The sequence below is a fragment of the Tamandua tetradactyla genome, chromosome 2 (assembly GCF_023851605.1).
Source record: "Tamandua tetradactyla isolate mTamTet1 chromosome 2, mTamTet1.pri, whole genome shotgun sequence".
NCBI classification, from domain to species: Eukaryota; Metazoa; Chordata; class Mammalia; order Pilosa; family Myrmecophagidae; genus Tamandua; species Tamandua tetradactyla.
The window spans coordinates 74,232,276-74,251,223 of NC_135328.1; the positions used below are offsets into that span (position 1 = coordinate 74,232,276).

Below are 18,948 nucleotides of genomic sequence, written 5' to 3' on the forward strand. Positions count from 1 at the left end.
CATTCCACCATATAATGGAAGAATTTACATTATTTTTAAATGTATATGGAACTTTACCAAATAGACCATAAACATACTCTGCATCATAAAATAAGCCTCAATATTTAAAAGTACTCATGTCACACAACCTATGGTCTCTGCCTACAATGGCATTAAATTACAAATCAATAATAGATATCTGGAAAGTCCTCAACAATTTGAAAACAAAATATATTTCTAAATAACTCAGTGATCAAATAACACATAAAAAGATAAACTGAAAGTGTCTGAACTAAATGAGAAAATAAACTAGAATCTGTGGGACACCACCAAATCACTGCTTCGGGCAGTGTTTACCGTATTTATTTATGCCAATATTAGAAAAAAATCTCAGATAAATTGCCTAAAATACCACCATAAGAATCTAGAAAGGGGAGAGAAAATTAAACCCAAATTAAGCAGGAGAAAGGAAAATATAAAGACCAGAGCAGATTTCAATGAAATAGAAAAGGGGAGGGGGGGGGCAAGAAAAAATCAATAAGATCAAAACCTGATTCTTTGAGAAGATCAATAAACCTGTAGCCAAACTGATCAGGAAAAAAAAAGGAGAGAAATACAAGTTAATATAAGGAATGGAAGAAGTGACATCAGTCCGTATTTTACAGACAATAAGGTAATACTGTGACCAACGTATACCACATATATATTCAACTGCTTAGATGATATTTATAAATTTCTTGAAAAATACAAATTATCAGAGCTCACGCAAGAAGAACCAAGTGGAATTTCCTGCAGCGCCTTCTTAACTCGAGATCCGCGTCTTCGGGCTCTAGCGGGGTTCGATCTTCGCGCCAGTATCTCGGGGTTGGCGGTTTCCTCGGGTCTCTGGGAGGCGACCGAGCCAGGAGGAAGGAGCCGCGGCCGCCGCTGGCTTCTACCTCTGAGCCCCAGGAAGGGCGCGGGTGAAAATGGCGAAGTGGGAGTAGCCGGCGTCGAAGCCAAGGGGATGGGACACGTAGGTGGGGAGGTCGCCAGAGCTTCCGGATGTCGGCACCAGGGTAATCTCGGAGGTGGATCAGACCTGGAGACCTGGGCTGGCGCCTAACAGGTCAGACCGAGGACCCTGCGGGTTCCAGAGGGCCCGGCCGAGAGCCGAAGGCAATGGATGAACCGAGCATGGAGAGCATAGCTGAGATTTTCGGAAATTTCATTGCATGGAGAAAGTTGCGGTATGCTCACCTGTGTCCTCATTGCTCCAAGCTTTGCTGTTTTAGCTGTATTAGGAAAAATTAAAGGATCTTTGAGTTTTTCTTGAAATTTTTTTGAAAGAGAACGTCAATGGGATTTTGAGTGATATATTGAATGTCCAATAAATGCTTGTTGAGTTGACTTTTTTGTAATTTTATTTTTAAACATACCAACATACAAACATTCTAACCATATCATTCCATTCTACATATTTAATCAATAACTCAAAATATCATCACATAGTTGTATATTCATCATCATGATCATTTCTTAGAACATTTGCATCAATTCAGAAAAAGAAATATAAAGAAAACCGAAAAAAATTCATACATACCATACCCCTTACCCCCCCCTTTCATTGACCACTAGCATTTCAATCTACTAAATTTATTTTAACATTTGTTCCCCCTATTATTTATTTAATCCATATTTTTTACTCGTCTGTTGATAAGGTAGATAAAAGGAGCATCAGACACAAGGTTTTCACAATCACGCATTCACATTGTGAAAGCTATATCATTATACAATCATCTTCAAGAAACATGGCTACAGCTCTACATTTTCAGGCAGTTCCCTCCAGCCTCTCCCTTACACCTTAACTAAATAGGTGATATCTATGTAATGCATAAGAATAACCTCCAGGATAACCTCTCCACTCTGTTTGGAATCTCTCAGCCATTGACACTTTATTTTGTCTCATTTCACTCCTCCCCCTTTTGGTCGAGAAGGTTTTCTCAATCCCTTGATGCTGAGTCCCAGCTCATTCTAGAGTTTCTGTCCCACCTTGCCAGGAAGGTCCACCCCCTTGGAGTCATGTCCCACGTAGAGACAGGGAGGGCAGTGAGTTTGCTTGTCATGTTGGCTGAGAGAGAGAGAGAGGCCACATCTGAGCAACAGAAGAGGTTCTCTTGGGGGTGACTCTTAGGCCTAATTTTAAATAGACTTAGCCTATCCTTTGCGGGGTTACATTTCATATGAACAAACCCCAAGATTGGGGGCTCAGTCTATTGCTTTGGTTGTCCCCACGGCTTGTGAGAATATCAAGAATTCTCCATTTGGGGAAATTGAATTTTCTCCCTTTCTCACCATTCCCCCAAGGGGACTTTGCAAATACTTTTTTCTTCCCTGTTCAAATCACTCTGGGATTTATAGAGGAATCACTCTGGACAAACCTACAAAATCTCATGCCCTACTCAAGGTTCCATGTACTTGTGGTGTTCAATTAAGCTGTCCACATAAGTTATATTAGGAAATGCACTAGTCAAAATATAAATTTTGTACCAAACACTATTTGCTTTAGTCTCACACGTAAGTTAAAGTTTTAAAATATTAATTACCATCTATTTCAACACCCTGCATTGTTGACATTCCTTTATTCTTCCTCATGCAAAACACTTTTAAATTTGTACATTTAGTCACTATCATAACACACTCAATACACTCTAGGCATTCCTAGATCATACCATCTCAGTCTTAATCATTTCTCTCCTTCTGATTTCATTTGTGCCCCCAGGCCTCTTCCCTCTATCATTCTCACATTCAGCTTCAATCAGTATTCTAACATTTTTGTATTACTGTTAGGGAGTATTGTACCATCCATTTCTGAATTTTTACAATCAGTCCTATTGCACAATCTGTATCCCTTCAGTTCCAATTACTCAATATCTACCCTATTTCTATCTCCTGATGACCTCTGTTCCTAACTGAAATTACCCAAGTTCATTTATTAATGTTAGTTCATATCGGTGAGACCATACAGTATTTGTCCTTTTGTTTCTGGCTAATCTCACTCAGCATAATGTCCTTAAGGTCCAGCCATGTTGTTACATAGTTCATAACTTTATTCTGTCTTACAGCTGCATAATATTCCACCCTATGTATATACCACAGCTTGTTTAGCCACTTGTCTGTTGATGGACATTTGTGCTGCTTCCATCTCTTGGCAATTGTAAATAATGTTGCTATAAACATTGGTGTGCAAAGAAAATACTTTTTTATTCACTGTTCAAATCACTCGGGTTTATTGGGACATCACTGAGCTGACTTTTGAAACTTAGAAGCTCTGGCGGACAAAACAGAGAGCTCAATGTCCTCATTATGTGCTCCACTCCAGCTCTAAGAATTAGTAATTCTGTCGTTGGGCAGAAGAAGTGACACAACAGCTTAACATTCTTCAACTCTGCAGTCTCACCAAACATGAAGAAAACGAAGAGGACAAATGTGAAAATCACCATGAAAAAGATAATGTGCTTTACTATAAGAGGTGCTCTGCCATCATTGTTCAGTTTGGGGAGGAATGCATGGTGAACATACCTTTGACAGAAATTTATAGTAGATGTCACTAAAGTGAGCAAAGAGGTAGCCAATTCCATGAGCCATGGTGTCTAATGGAATTGATCAGCTTAGTTTAAGAAGTGGAAATAAATTGTAGGAGCTGTAAGAAATGCAAAAGATGAGGGTTCTCAAGAGATTAGGAATGCAGTTGAGATGATTGCACGGTTAGACACAGCTGAAGAGCAAGCTTATTACACTAATGGGTCAGAAGACATCTCTAACACAAGAAACAGAACTACTGAAATCCTTATTTAAGGACAAGGAGCATCAGCTGTGGTCTTGTGAATTGAAATCTAAGAGTTCAGATATACTTATGATGTTTCAGGAAGTTCATCAGAAGCCTGTGGCATCCTTTGTTACCACTTCTGTACCACCAGCCTTTACCAGTGAATTAGTACTGACTTATAATTCGGCTACTTTTTACTAGAGAATTTCAGCTCTTTGCATTAGAGTGGATCCTGTTTTTAGTCCACCTCTTCAAGTTTTAGGACTTTGCTGGAGGTTAAAAGATTACCCAGATGGAAATGGAGTTGTGGGTGGTTACTACTTATATGTGTTTCAGGAATTCTCAGCTGGCTTGCCTGAAACTTCCAAATATGAATATCATGTAGAAATGATTTATCAGTTTTGCAATGATCCTACTAAAAATATCATTTGAGAATTTGCATTTGACTTTGAAGTTGGAAAATGCTGGGGTTATAATAGATTATTCTGTCTGGACTTACTTGCAAATAAAGGATATTTAAACCGACAAAATGGTACAGTAATTTTAAAATTTAGGTGTGATCACCAACTTTCTTTCAAGTTTGCCAAGACCATATTGGATAGATGGAAATACTAGTGGTCAATGAGAGAGAGGAATAAGGGGTATCGTATGTATGAGTTTTTTTGTTTTTTTTTTCTTTTTCTGGAGTGATGCAAATGTTCTAAAAAATGATCATGGTGATAAATATACAACTATGTGATGATATTGTGAGCCATAGATTGTACATCACGTATAGAATGCTTGTATGTTAAGAATGTATATACTTGTATATTGTTGTTTCAATAAAAATTAAAAAAATAAAAATGCCAAGACCAGCGCTGGTACATGTACTCAGCTGGAAGCTGCACAGACTAGTTATATCAAACAAATAAAGAGCCTTAAGGAGAGACTTACCATTGCACTGTCTCAAACTCAGAAATCGTGAGATTCGTCTCCACCAGATAGTCATCTTTGCCCCCAAAACAATGATGGTTCTGAGACATGAGCTAAGACAAAGTCTGGTTTGAGCTCTGACATACTGCTTCTCGAGGGTGGTCCTACTACAGCTTCTGCAAGAGAGGCCAAAGAGGATGGAGAAGATGAAGAGAAGGTTCAGAATGAACGTTCTCATCATGAGATTTCCGATGGAGATCTGGATCTGGACCTTGTTGGTGAAGATGAAGTAAATAACCTCCATGGCAGCAGTTCTCCTGCCAATTCAACAGCAACAAATAACACACACAAAAAATGATGATGATGAAGAGACTACATCTGGGAAAATGATGTAGAATATGACAATATGGAATTGGAAAAGGGAGAACTCATGGAAGATGCAGCTGCTGCAGGGCCTCCAGGTAGAAGCCATAGCTAAGTGAGTGCTGGTAATAGGATGCCAAGAATACATTTATGCTCTGCTACCAGTAGCTTACTAGACATTGATCCTTTAATTTTAATCCATTTGCTGGACCTTAGGGATCAGAGCAGTACGGAAAATTTGTGAGGCTTACAGTCTCTCCCACCTACTTTACTTTTGCAGCCCACAGCATCATATTCTTGAAAAGATAAGGATCAATGGATGCAGCAGACCATGTGGCCAGTTCCCTCTGATTTAAAGATGCAAAAAAAACCTCAAAACCCAAATGGCTGAGATTCAGTTTATGAAACCGATAAAAAAGAAAACACTTTCAGAAATAAAAAGTGGCAACGCTGTTTCTGGAAACATGCAAACAAACATTTTTCTGCTGACCAGGAAGCTCTGTTTGCATGTGGAACTGAAAACTCTAGCATACTACAGGATTTGGGAATGGAGCTCCTGGCAAAATCATCAGTTGCCAGTTGTTACATAAGAAACACCACAAATAAGAAGAGTAATGCACCCAAACTATGTCAGTCCAGTGTAGCATGTAGTTTGTCACCTTAAAGAGAAGTGGATTCTGGGGAAAATAGTTATTCAAAAGGATATGGTCAAACTCTGACTGAAGACTCCCCAGGTAGCTCACAGTCTGGGAGTAATCACAGTTCCCTGAGCATTGACACATGGCAGTATTAATGATGTTCTCCAAAAAACCAGAGACTGGCAGTGTAAAGCTTTGGATTCAGATGCTGTTATTGTTGAAGTTTTCAATGGCTTATACATGGTTGAAAAAAAAGAAGGAAAATGGTCACCTTGGGGCCTAAGGGAGGTTGTCTGGAAGGAATGCAAATGACTAATTTGGAAAATAATTCTGAAGCTGAGGAGGTACAACCTATATTACCTGAAGGAGCTTCAGCTGCCCTTGAGGAAGGAATGAATAGCAACAGTGATGTGGAATGTGACACTGAGAATGAGGAGCAGGAAGAGCACAACAACATGGGTGGATTTAATGACTCTTTGGTGGCACACCCCCAGATGAAGATAAATGTTCCAGTTTTCCTGATGGTACTGGAGAGCGCAGCTTTCAACACTAGATGCAAACAGTGGAAGGTTTTCATATCAAGAAGAACTATATTCAAGGAGCTGTCCTCAAGAACCTACGCCCAAGAAATCTCATTTACATCTGAACCATATCTCGATGAGTTCCTAGACCTCAAGCCTGAGTCTGATACCTTAATGGGATAAGAATTTTGGAGGCCTCAGGGAAGGACGTTAATATATTTTGCATGTGGGAACAATGTGGATTGTGTGGCCAGAACAGACTGATGTTTTCTTTAAAAGACCACAGCAATAGTTACAGTCCTATATATTCTTTTAAGAACCTTTCATAAAGAGATAGAATCTATTTCCTTCCTTAATGACTCCTTGCACTACCCACCAAAAAAAAAAAAAGAGGCAAAAGTGACTTCTGAGGTTTGATTATAAAAGGCCACGTGCCCCCCTCCCCCCCAGCTCTCTCTCTTTTGGAATGTTTGCTCTGGGAACTCAGATGCCATGCTTTGAGGAAGCCCACACAGGCTCATGCGGATAGGAACTGAGGACCCCAATCAACAGCCACCATCTGCCTGACATGTCAGCAAACAGGTCCTCTGAGGATTCCATATCTCAGATTGAATTTTTTAGCTGAAACCCTAAACATTATAGAACAGAGATAAGTAGTCCCTTCTTTGCCTAATAAATTGTTGTTTATGCCAAAAAAAAAAAAGAGGAAGAAACATTATTCAAATAGCCCTATCAATTAAAGAAATTGATTTTGTGGTTAGAAATCTTCCCACAAAATAAAACTACTGGACCAGATGGTGTAATTGAAGAATTCTATCAAACATTTAAGGAAAAAGTCATACTAATTCTACAGAAACTCTTCTAAAAAATTAAAGAGAAGGAATATTTCTCTATTCATTCTATGAGGCCAATATAATCTTAATACTCAAACCAGATGAAGACATTATAAAATAGAAAACTATAGACTAATATTCCTCATGAACATAGAAGAAAAAATTCTAAACAAAAGTTTAGCATATCAAACTATGAAAATTAGCAAATCCTGTTGAGAGAAATTAAAGAAGGTCTAAATAAATGGAGAAACATTTCAGGTTGAGAAGGCTCAACATTGTTAAACTTCCAATTCTTCCCAAATGATTTACAGATTCAACACAATCTCAATCAAAATTCCAATCAGGTTACTTGTAAAAGCTGACAAACTGACTTTAAAATTCATATAGAAATGCCAAGAATCTAGAATAACTGAAGTAAATTTGAAAAAATTATAGAATGAACTACTTAATTTCATGACATTTTCAAAGCACAGTAATCAAAACAGTGTGGTTCTAGAACAAAGATAGATAAATAGATCAATGGAAAAAATAGAGCCCAGAAATAAACCAGTACATATGGATAACTGCTTTTTGGCAAAGACAGATTCAATTCCATGAAGAAAGGATAATCTTTTCAACAAATGGTGCTAGAAAAATTAGATGCAATATATGCAAAAACAAAAAACAAAAAAAAATCTGGACCTTTATTAGCCCATACAAAAATTACTATACCAAAAAACTATACAAAAATTAATTAAAAAAACATTATACCTTGTTGTTCAAGATGTAGTGGAGAGGCTTGAGGGAACTGCCTGAAAATGTAGAGCCGTATACCAGTAGCCATGTTTCTTGATGATGACTGAACAATGATATAGCTTTCACAATGAGACTCTGTGAACGTGAAAACCTTGTGTCTGATGCTCCTTTTAGCTATTATATCAACAGAAGAGTAGAACATATGGAATAAAAATAAATAATAGGGGGAACAAATGTTAAAATAAATTTAGTTTGAAATGCTAGTGGTAAATGAAATCGAGGGGTAAGGGGTATGGTATGTATAATCTTTTTTTTTCTCTGTTATCGTTTTATTTCTTTTTCTGTTGTCTTTTTATTTCTTTTTCTAAATCGATGCAAATGTTCTAAGAAATGATGAATATGCAACTATGTGATGATATTAAGAATCACTGATTGTATATATAGAATGGGATGATATCTTAATGTTTTGTTAATTTTTTTAATTAATAAAAAAAGTTTAAAAAAAACCATTATAGACATAAATGTAAATCCTAAAAGTATAAAATTTGTAGGAGAAAACCTTTGTAACCTTAGATTAGGCAAATATTTCTTAGATATAATACCAAAAGCATGATCTACAAAAGAACGAATAGAAAAATTGTGCTTCTTCTAAATTAAAAACTTCTGCTTATCAAAAGACCCTGTTAAGAGAAGGTAAAGACCCAAACACTGATTGGGAGAAAACAGTAGCAAAACATATCTGAAAAAAGGAACTGTGTTGAGAATAGATAAAGAAATTTTAAAGGTTAAGAAGAAGTCAAACAGCATGTGCTGGTTTGAAAGGATGTATGTACCCTAGAAAAGCCATGTTTTAATCAAAATCCCATTTCATAAAGGTAGAATAATCCCCATTCAATACTGTATGTTTGAAACTGTAACCAGATCATCTCCCTGGAGATGTGATTTAATCAAGAGTGGTTGTTAAGCTGGATTAGGTGACGACATGTCTCCACCCATTTGGGTCGGTCTTGATAAGTTTCTGGAGCCCTATAAAAGAGGAAACATTTTGGAGAATGAAGGAGATTCCAAGAGAGCAGAGAATGCTGCAGTGCCATGAAGCAGAGAGTCCAGCAGCCAGTGCTTTGGAGATGAAGAAGGAAAATGCCTCCCGGGGAGCTTCATGAAATAGGGAGCCAGGAAAGAAAGTTAGCAGATGACTCTGTGCTCACCATGTACCCTTTCAGCTGAGGGAGGAGAAACTGTGACTGTGTTTACCATGTGCCTTCTCGGATGAGAGAGACGCTGAACTTCATCGGCCTTCTTGAACCAAGGTATCTTTCCCTGGTTACGTTTGATTGGACATTTCTATAGACTTGTTTTAATTGGACATTTGCTCGGCCTTAGAACTGTAAACTAGCAACTCATTAAATTCCCCTTTTTAAAGGCCATTCTGATTCTGGTATACTGCATTCTGACAGCTAGCAAACTGGAAGAATACGGATGTTAAACAACACAGTCTTAAAAAATAAGTGGGCCAAAGAAGAAATTGTAAGAGAAATCTGTAAATATTTTGAAAAGAATGAAAAGGAAACACAACATATCAAGATTTATGAGATGCAGCAAAGGCAGTGATGAGAGGGAAATTCATAGCTCTAAATGCCTGCATTAAAAATAAGAAAGAACTAAAATCAGTTGCCTAACTGCACACCTGGAGAAACTAGAAAAAGAACAATAAACTAATCCCAAGCAGCAGAAGAAAAGAAAAAACAAAAATTAGAGTAGAAATACATGAATTGAAAATTTAAAAATGAGAGAATTAACAAAACCAAAAGTTGGTTCTTTGAGCTTAATAAACTTGACAAATCCTTAGCTAGACTGAAGAAAGAAGATGCAAATAAAATTAGAAATGAGAAGGGGGACATTACTATTGACCCCACAGAAATAAAATGGTTCATAAGAGGACACTATAAACAACTGTATATCAAAAAATTAAACAACTGAGCTTTAAATGGACAAATTCCTAGGAAGACAATCTACACTGACTCTAGAAGAAATAGAAGACCTCAACAGAACAATTACAAGTAAAGAAATTAAATCAGTTCATCAAAAACCTCTCATTAGATAAAAGCCCAAAACCAAACAGCTTCACAGGTGAATTCTAAAAACCATTTCAATAATAATACCAATCCTGCTTAAACACTTCCTAAAATTGAAGAGGAGGAAATATGAACTACCTCATTCTATGAGGCTGATATCATTCTCATTGTGATGAGCCAGAAAAAGATACAAGAAAAGAAAATTACAGACCAATTTCTCTTATGAATAAATACGCAAAAATTCTCAACAAAATACTTGCAAATTGACTCCAGCAACACATTAAAAGAATTACACATCCATGATCAAGTGGGTTTTATCCCAGGTATGTAAGGGTGGTTCAACACAAGAGAATCAATCAATGTAACACACCAAATCAAACAGGAAAAATGGCATGATCATCTCAATTGATGCAGAAAAAGCATTTGACAAAATCCAGCATTCTTTCTTGATAAAATATTTTGAAAGATAGGAATAGAAGGAAATTTCTCAACATGATAAAGGGCATATATGAAAAACCCACAGCTAACATCATACTAGATGATGGAACATTGAAAGCTTTCCCTCTAAGATCTGGAATAAGAAAAGAGGCCCACTGTCTCCAGTGTTATTCACATTGTACTGGAAGGTCTTACCAGAGCAATTATATGATAAAAAAGAAATAAAAGCCATCCAAATCAGAAAGGAAGAAGTAAAATTTTCACTATTTTTGGATGACATGATCCTTTATATAAAGTCCAAAAAAAGTCTATAACAAAGCTGTCAGAGCTAACAAACAAGTTAAGCAAAGTGGCAGTATACAAGATCAACAAGCAAAAATCAGTAGTGTTTCTATGCATTATTACTGAGCAATTTGAGGAGGAAATCAAGGGAAATAGCCACTAAAAGTACCAACTAAAATAATGAAATATCTAGGAATAAATTTAACAAAGTTATAAACGATTTCTACATAGAAAACTACAAAATATTGTTGCAATAAATCAAAGAAGACCTAAATAAATGGAAGGACATCCCATGTTCATGGATTGGAAGACTAAAGATCATTAAGATGTTGATTCTACCCAAACTGATTTACAGATTCAACACAATCCCTATCAAATCTCTAATATCCTACTTTCCAGAACTGGAAAATCCGATTACCAAATTTATTTGGAAGGATAAGTGGCCCTGAATAGCCAAAAACATCTAGACAAAGTTGCAGAACTCACATTTTCTGACTTTAAAGCATATTACAAAGTTACAGTGGATAAAAAAAGCATGATACTGGCACTAGGATAGATATATTGATCAATGGAATTGAATTAAGAGTTAGGAAAAAGACCCTTACATACATGATATCTGACAAGGCTGCCAAATTAGTTCACTTGGCTAGGATAAAGTAGTTTCTACAAAGTATTTTGGGAGATCTGAATATCCATATGCAAAAGAATGAAGAAGGATCCTATCACACACCTTATGCAAAAATTAACTCAAAATGGTCCAAAGACGTAAATACATAAAAGACAGGACCATAAAACTCCTGGAAGAATATATACCTAAACACACATCTTTAGGATCCTGTGGTAGGCAATGGTTTCTTAGCTTTACAACAAAAGCACAAGCAATGAAAGAAAAAGTATATAAATGGACCTCCTCAACATTAAAAATTTGGGGGCTTCAAAGGACTTTGTCAAGAAAGTGAAAAGGCCCCATACTCAATGGGAGAAAATATTTGGAAACCAGATATTCAATAAAGGGTTATATAGAAAGAATATATGTAAAGAAATCCTACAACTCAATAATAAAAAGACAAACAAGTCCTTCTGGGGGTGGGGGCAGGGAGGTGCATGGTCCTAGAATCAAACCCAGGTCTTCCACATGAATGGCGAGTATTCTACTACTGAACCATCTGTGCACCCAACAACTCCATTTTACAATGGATAAAAGACACAAATAAATATTTTTCCTAAGAGCAAATGCAGATAGCTAAAAAGTATATCAAAAAATGTTCAACATCACTAGCTATCAGGGAAATGTAAATCGAAATCACGAGATACTATTTCACACCTACTAACATGACCACTATTAAAAAAAAAAAAAGATAACTACAAATGTTGGTGAGGAAGTGGAGAAATAGAGACACTCATTTATTCCTGGTGGGGATATTAAATGGTACAGCCACTGTAGAAGACAGTTTGCCTGGTCTTCAGCAAGAACTTGCCATATGATCCAACAATCCTGCTGCTATATATGTACATATATATAGAAAGAACTGAAAGCAGGCTGGAACAGACATTAGTACACGAATGTTCATAGCAGGATTATTCACAATTGCCAAAAGATGGAAGCAACCCAGGTGTCCATCAACTGATGAATGGATAAAGAAATTATGGTACATACATACGATGAAATATTATTCAGTTGTAAAAAAGAATGATGCATGTAACAACATGGATGAACCTTGAGGATATTATGGTGATTGAAATAAGTCAGATACAAGAGGACAAATATTGCATGATCCCACTATTATGAACTAATTATAATAAGCAACCTCATAGAGTTAAAATCTAGAATATGATAGATTGGGGTTAGAGAATGTGGAACTGATGCTGTATTTGTACAGAATTTCCATTTAGGCTGATGGTAATGGTTTAGAAATAGATATGGATGGTATCATCCATTATTGTGAGGGTAATCAATAGCACTTATCTATATAGGTGAACATGGTTAAAATATGAAACTTTAGGATGTATATATAACCGGAATAAAAATTAAGCAATAAAACATAGGACTATATGACACAATGAATCCTATTGAAGATGATGGACTATAATTAATAGTACAAGTACAAGAATGTTCTTTTATGGGTTATAACAAATGTATGATACTAATACGATGTGGTAATAATAGAGTAGTAAATGGGAAAAACACACCTAATGTAGATAACATATGATGAATAGAGCTATTTTAATAGTCTTTCATCAATTGTAACAAAGGTAACTACTGTTAAAAAAATAGTTCAATTATTAAAAAGAAGTTCTATCATCAATAGCAACAAAGTGTCCACACTGATGCAAAGTGTTAGTGGTGCAGCGGTGTATGTATTTTATACATGAAAGTTCTGCAAACTCGCAACTTCTAGAATTTGAAAATGAAACTAAATTTTCATAGAAAATAAGGCAGGGTTGTAAAAATAAACACTCTAGTCTTAACAGCCATATGCATAAAAAGATTATTCTGGCAGATTAAGGAAACAATAATTTTATCCAAAATACCCTATAAATGAAACACACATCATACTCTTGAGACTGGAATGTGGAAGATGAAAATATTGTTTTCCTCTTCTAGATCATGGAGAAAGTTAAAAACTCAAACTATGAAATTAGCAATTTAAAGTGTTAGTTTATGTAATGTGTCTGTGGTAGTCTGGTAAAATAGCCAATATTCAGTAAACATTAGTTCCTTCTTCCATCTCATTAAGAAAGCAAAGTCATATTTGCATGACAACAGAGAAAATGTTTGTAGTAGCAAAAGATAAATTTGTGTTACATAACATTTTGTTAATCCCATTGCAAGTCTTTGAATTAAAGTCAATTTTGCATAATACTTTTTTTGAATGAGAACGTTCATAAGTATAAATAGCACACTCTTAAACAACCAGTTGGTCAAAGAAGAAATTGCTAGAGAAATCAGTAGCCATCTGGAGATGAAAGAAAATGAGAAAACAACATATCCAAATTTATGGGATGTGGCAAAGGCTGTGTTGAGAGGGAAATTTACTGTGCTAAGGGTCTGCATTAAAAAACAAGAAAGAGCAAAATTTGAGGACTTAACTGCTCACCTGGAGGAATTTGAGAAGAACAACAAACCAACCTCAAAGCAAATAGAAGAGAAATAACAACGCTTAAAGCAGAGTTAAATGAATGGGAGAACAATAGAAAGAACCAATAAAACCAAAAGCTAGTTCTTTGAGAAAATACATTATAAGCATACTGTTGTGTTATACAATCACCAATATCCAATTCCAAAATATTTTTGGGTCTTCAAAAAAGAACTCTGAAGTGATTAAGCAATAATTCCCCCTTTGTTTTCTCTCCTCCCAGGTTATGATAGCCTGCAATCTTTATTTGTCCCTATGAAATTTGCTCACTCTAGCTATTTAATATAAGAGATATCATATACTATTTGTCTTTTTGAGTCTGGATTATTTAAAACAGATGTCTCCAAGGTTTATTCATGTAGGAACATGTGTGTATCAGAACCTCATTCACTTTTTTCCATATGTGGAAGATTTTTAATCCATTTAGAAAATTGAAAATTATTATAGGCACTTTGTTTTTTGCAATAAAATCGTATACTGAGAGTAATAATTCCAAATATTAAATTTTCTAAATATTCACTCCAAACCAATAATTTCTTTGCTCATTGTTGAACACTACCTTTGCCTGGAAGGGACAGATTTTTGACTAATAAATTTTTAAAAATGCATTCTTGGTAGCATGCTACTGACAGCCACTTGCCATCAGAGAAATTAAATCTTTGAATTAAAGTAAATTTTGCATAATATTTAAAGTATAACTGGAGGTTAAAATAAACTTCATGCAAAATCTCCTTTGAAGTAAATATAACCTCATGTGTTTTTTTTTTTTTTTTTTTTTTTTTTTTTTTTTTTTTTTTTTAAAGGAAAGACAGAGAGAAGGAAGGAAGGATAGAAGGAAGGAAGGGAAACATTTTTAAACATTTTCTTGTTTTATTGTATTCTGTTTCTCCGTTTTTGTTACATGGGCTGGGGCCGGGAATCGAACCGAGGTCCTCCGGCATAGCAGGCAAGCACTTTGCCCGCTGAGCCACCGCGGCCCGCCCAACCTCATGTGTTTTAAGTTCAGAGAGAGGAGAGAATATTTGTCATGGGATAACTGAAAATGACTATGAATATAGGCCTACTTCTCCAGAGCTTTAGGGTCCACATCTAATGATATCACATTAGATACTAGCAGGAGGAGAGAACATTTTAAAAATAGAAAAGAAAAAAAATTGTCTTTATGTAAAATTTTAAACAACATAATGATTAAATAGTAGAATAATTTAACCTTGGCTTAAAGTTATACTATTTTGGAGTTTTAAAAAAAAGCAAATAGAACAAATTGTTAATAAGAGAACAAATTTCAGATCCAGAAATTTAATGGAGGAAAAAATATTTAGTGGAAATATGAGAACAATCACCAAAAAAATTCCTGAATAAAAATATCTGAGATATTCCTAGATATATAAAATTCTATATTCAAATTTTAATTTTCAGTTTCTAAATGGAAAAAAGGAAATGCATGTAATAGGAATGCATCATTTAAATTCATTCTACTGAATATCCTGATAAGCTTTTGTTAGAGGCAGTTCAGCCTGTACACATTTACATGGACTTAATTCGGTATCAGAGTCCTAATATAACAGGTATTTTCCCTGAATCTTTACTGTAAATAAAGGTTGTCTGTCTAGTTCCAATGTCTTTTTTTTTTTATACTTGAAGAATTTTCTCACTTATGACCCTGTAAGGAAGATGCAAAGTTTTGTTTAGTAAAACCAAATTCACACTATGAAATGAGGAATATAATTTTATTAATAGATAATTTATCAAGAATAACTGTCCATTTAAATCAGTTGCCAGCCCCTTTTCTCCTGGACGTTTTAAAAGGTGAAACCTGCAGCCAGGAGTGATTGAGATTATGTTTCTCAAATTGAGTAACATAAAAAAATTTTAGAGAGCCTTAAGCAAAATTTATTTTTATTTTTATATTTCTTAAGTATATACAAAATAATTCACATAATAAACAAACAGAGGGGCAAATCCAATAAAATTCATATTAAAAATATGATACTGATTGCATATGTAGAATGGAATGATTTCTAAATGTTGGGTTAATTTCTTTTTTTTCTTTAATTAATAAAAAAAATAAAAATAAAAAAAAAATATGAGCTTGCCAAGGTACAAGTAGGGCCTGCATAACCTATCTTGAGATTTCAAAATAATCTCTGTGAAAATGTCTTTGAGTTAATTTAAACCATTTACTCTTATTTTAATTATTACTTTTAAAATTTATTCCTACCATCATTTTTTTAAATTATTTTAAATTACTAAACATTTTCTTTACTTTGTTTTTTCTCCATTTCTACTTTATATTTCTGTGATTACCTTTTGTTTTAATTTATTTTACTTTCTACTTGTTTAAAAAGTATGCCTTCCAGTCTTTCTCATGTCCTACCTGAGATTCCAAGTACTTATGACGTTCAATCAAACTATCTACATAAGTTATATTAGGAAATGCTCTAGTCAAAATATACATTTTGTAACAAATAAACATTTTTTGCTTTAGTCTCACACATAAGATGACATTTTAAAATATTAATTACCATCTATTTTCAGCACCTTTTTAACCTGTAATCTTGATTTAACCTGTATTCTTGATTTAACCTGTTTAAACCTGTATTTTTTATTTACCTTTTAACCTGTATTCTTGATTTAATATCTAACTGTAATCCATGTCTTAGAATTAAGCGATTTAGAATTTTAACACTAAATTCTTTATTGCATTGTTTTATGTTGCATATATTGGGTTTCAAAGCCTTTTTAAGCCCCACAAAATTATTCAACATTACCATCATCATCATTAAGACATTTTTGAGCAAACAAAAACTGAGATAGTTCTACACCTACCTTACAGGAAATGCTAAGGGGAATCATCTATTAAAACAGAGAGGAAACTAGACAGCATATCAATGCTGGATGAAGAAATAAAGTTCCCTTGTGTAAGTAACGATATGTATAAATACCTGTGCCAGTATTATTTCATTTTTTAAAAAATTTCTAATGCTGTCTTTTACTTCTCATAAAGCTGAAAATTCCAGTGCATTAAAAAGGAATAAGTGTAAATCTTTGTTACCTGGCACACAATGCATAAAGATGTAATTTGTGACATAAACACAGAAATAGGAGGGATTTAAGAACTGTATGTGTGGTAGGTTATGGAGGTCAAGTCAAGTTGGAATCAACACGAACTAAATTATAGTAGATTTAGTATGCTAAATTTAATCCTACAGTAACCATAAGGAAAATATCTTTAAAAGATACAGAAAAGTAAAAGATAAGTGATTCAAAATGGCTCATTACAAAGTATCACCTAAAGAAAAAAGAAAGTAGTAATATAGAAAAGGAAGGACAAAAATGATGTAAGAATTACAAAATAAAAAAAAAAAATAGCAAAATAACAGAAGTAAATCTTGCCTTAGCAGTAACTTCCTGAAATGTACATGGATTAAAGTCTCCAATTAAGTGACAGAGATTTGCAGAATGGATAAGGAAACATGACCCAAATGCTGTTTATAAGAGACCCATCTTAGATCCATAAATCCACAAATAGGTTGAATGTAATAGGATGGAAAAAATATTTTATGCAAATAGTAATCAAAAGAGAGTGAATGTGGCTATATTAATATCTGACAAAATAAATTTTAAGCCAAACTGCTACAAGAGACAAAGAAGAAGATTATACATCAATAAAAGGATAAATTAAGGAAGATTGAACAATTATAAACATAGATGTTCCTAACTGCACAGAAGCAAAATATATGAGGTATGCTGGTTTGAAAGGAAGTATGCCCCCTAGAAAATCCATGTTTTAACCAAAATCCCATTTCATAAAGGTAGAATGGTCTCTGTCCAATACGTATGTTTGAAACTGTGATCGGATCATCTCCCTGGATGATGTGATTTAGTCAAGAGTGGTTGTTAAACTGGATTAGGGGACGACATGTCTCCACCCATTTGGGTGGATCTTGATTGGTTTATCAGAGTCCTATAAAAGAGGAAATATTTTGGAGAATGAGAGATTCAGAGAGAGCAGAGAATGCTGCAGAACCATGAAGCAGAGAGTCCACCAGCCAGTGACCTTTAGAGATGAAAAAGGAAAATGCATCCCGGGATGCTTCGTGAAACAGCAAGCCAGGAGATGAAGCTAGCAGATGACTCAGTGTTTGCCATGTGCCCTTCCATATGCGAGAGGAACCCTGACTGTGTTCACCATGTGCCTTCTGACTAGAGAGAGAAACTCTGAACTTCATTGACCTTCTTGAACCAAGGTATCTTTCCCTGGATGCCTTAAATTGGACATTTCTATAGACTTGTTTTAATTGGGACGTTTTCTTGGCCTTAGAACTGTAAACTAGCAACTCATTAAATTCCCCTTTTTTAAAAGCCATTCCGTTTCTGGTATATTGCATTCTGGCAGCTAGCAAACTAGAACATGAGGCAAACATTGACAGAAGTGAAAGAAGAAATAGTCAGTTCTACAAAAATAGTTGGAGACTTTAACACAGCACTTTCAACACTGGATAGAACATCTAAACAGAAGATCAATAAAGGAATAGAGGCCCTGAACAATGTAAACCAATTAGATCCAACTGACGTACATAGAACACTCCACTCAACAATGGCAAAATGCATATTCTTTCAACGTTCACAAGGATCATTCTCTAGGATTGACCATATATTAGAACACAGGAGAAGTCTAACTAAATGTTTGAATATTGAAATCATAAAAAGTAACTTCTCTAACTATAATGGAATAAAGCTAAAAATCAGTAAGAGAAGGAAAACTGGAAAACTCACAAATATGTGGAAATTAAACAACACTCAAAGAACCAATGGCTTAAAGAAAAATTATAAGAAATTAGAAAATACTTACAGACAAATAGAAAGAAAGATACAACAAACCAAAATTTATGGGATAGAGCAAAAGCAGTGCTCAGAGGGAAATTTATAGCTATGAATACCTATATTTAAAAAGAAGAAAGATCTCAAATTAATAACTTAATTTCACATCTTGAGGAAACAGAAAACAAAATAAAGTAAACACAAAGTTAGCAAAAGAAATAATTAATATTTGAGCAGAGATAAATGAAATAGAGAATTGAAAACAATAGAGAGAATAAACAAAACACAGTTCTTTGAAAAAATTATTAAAATTGAAGAAACTTCAGCTGGACTGACAAAGAAAAAAGAGAAAAGATGCAAATAACTAAAATCAGAAAGGAAAATGGTGATCACTATTGACCTT

General features: G+C 34.7%; 1 pseudogene; it reads left to right on the top strand.

The window, feature by feature from the left end:
* The first annotated feature begins 845 nt into the window (after positions 1–845).
* LOC143656417 (E3 ubiquitin-protein ligase TRIM37-like) lies at positions 846–6,253 on the top strand (annotated as a pseudogene).
* Positions 6,254–18,948: the final 12,695 nt, after the last annotated feature.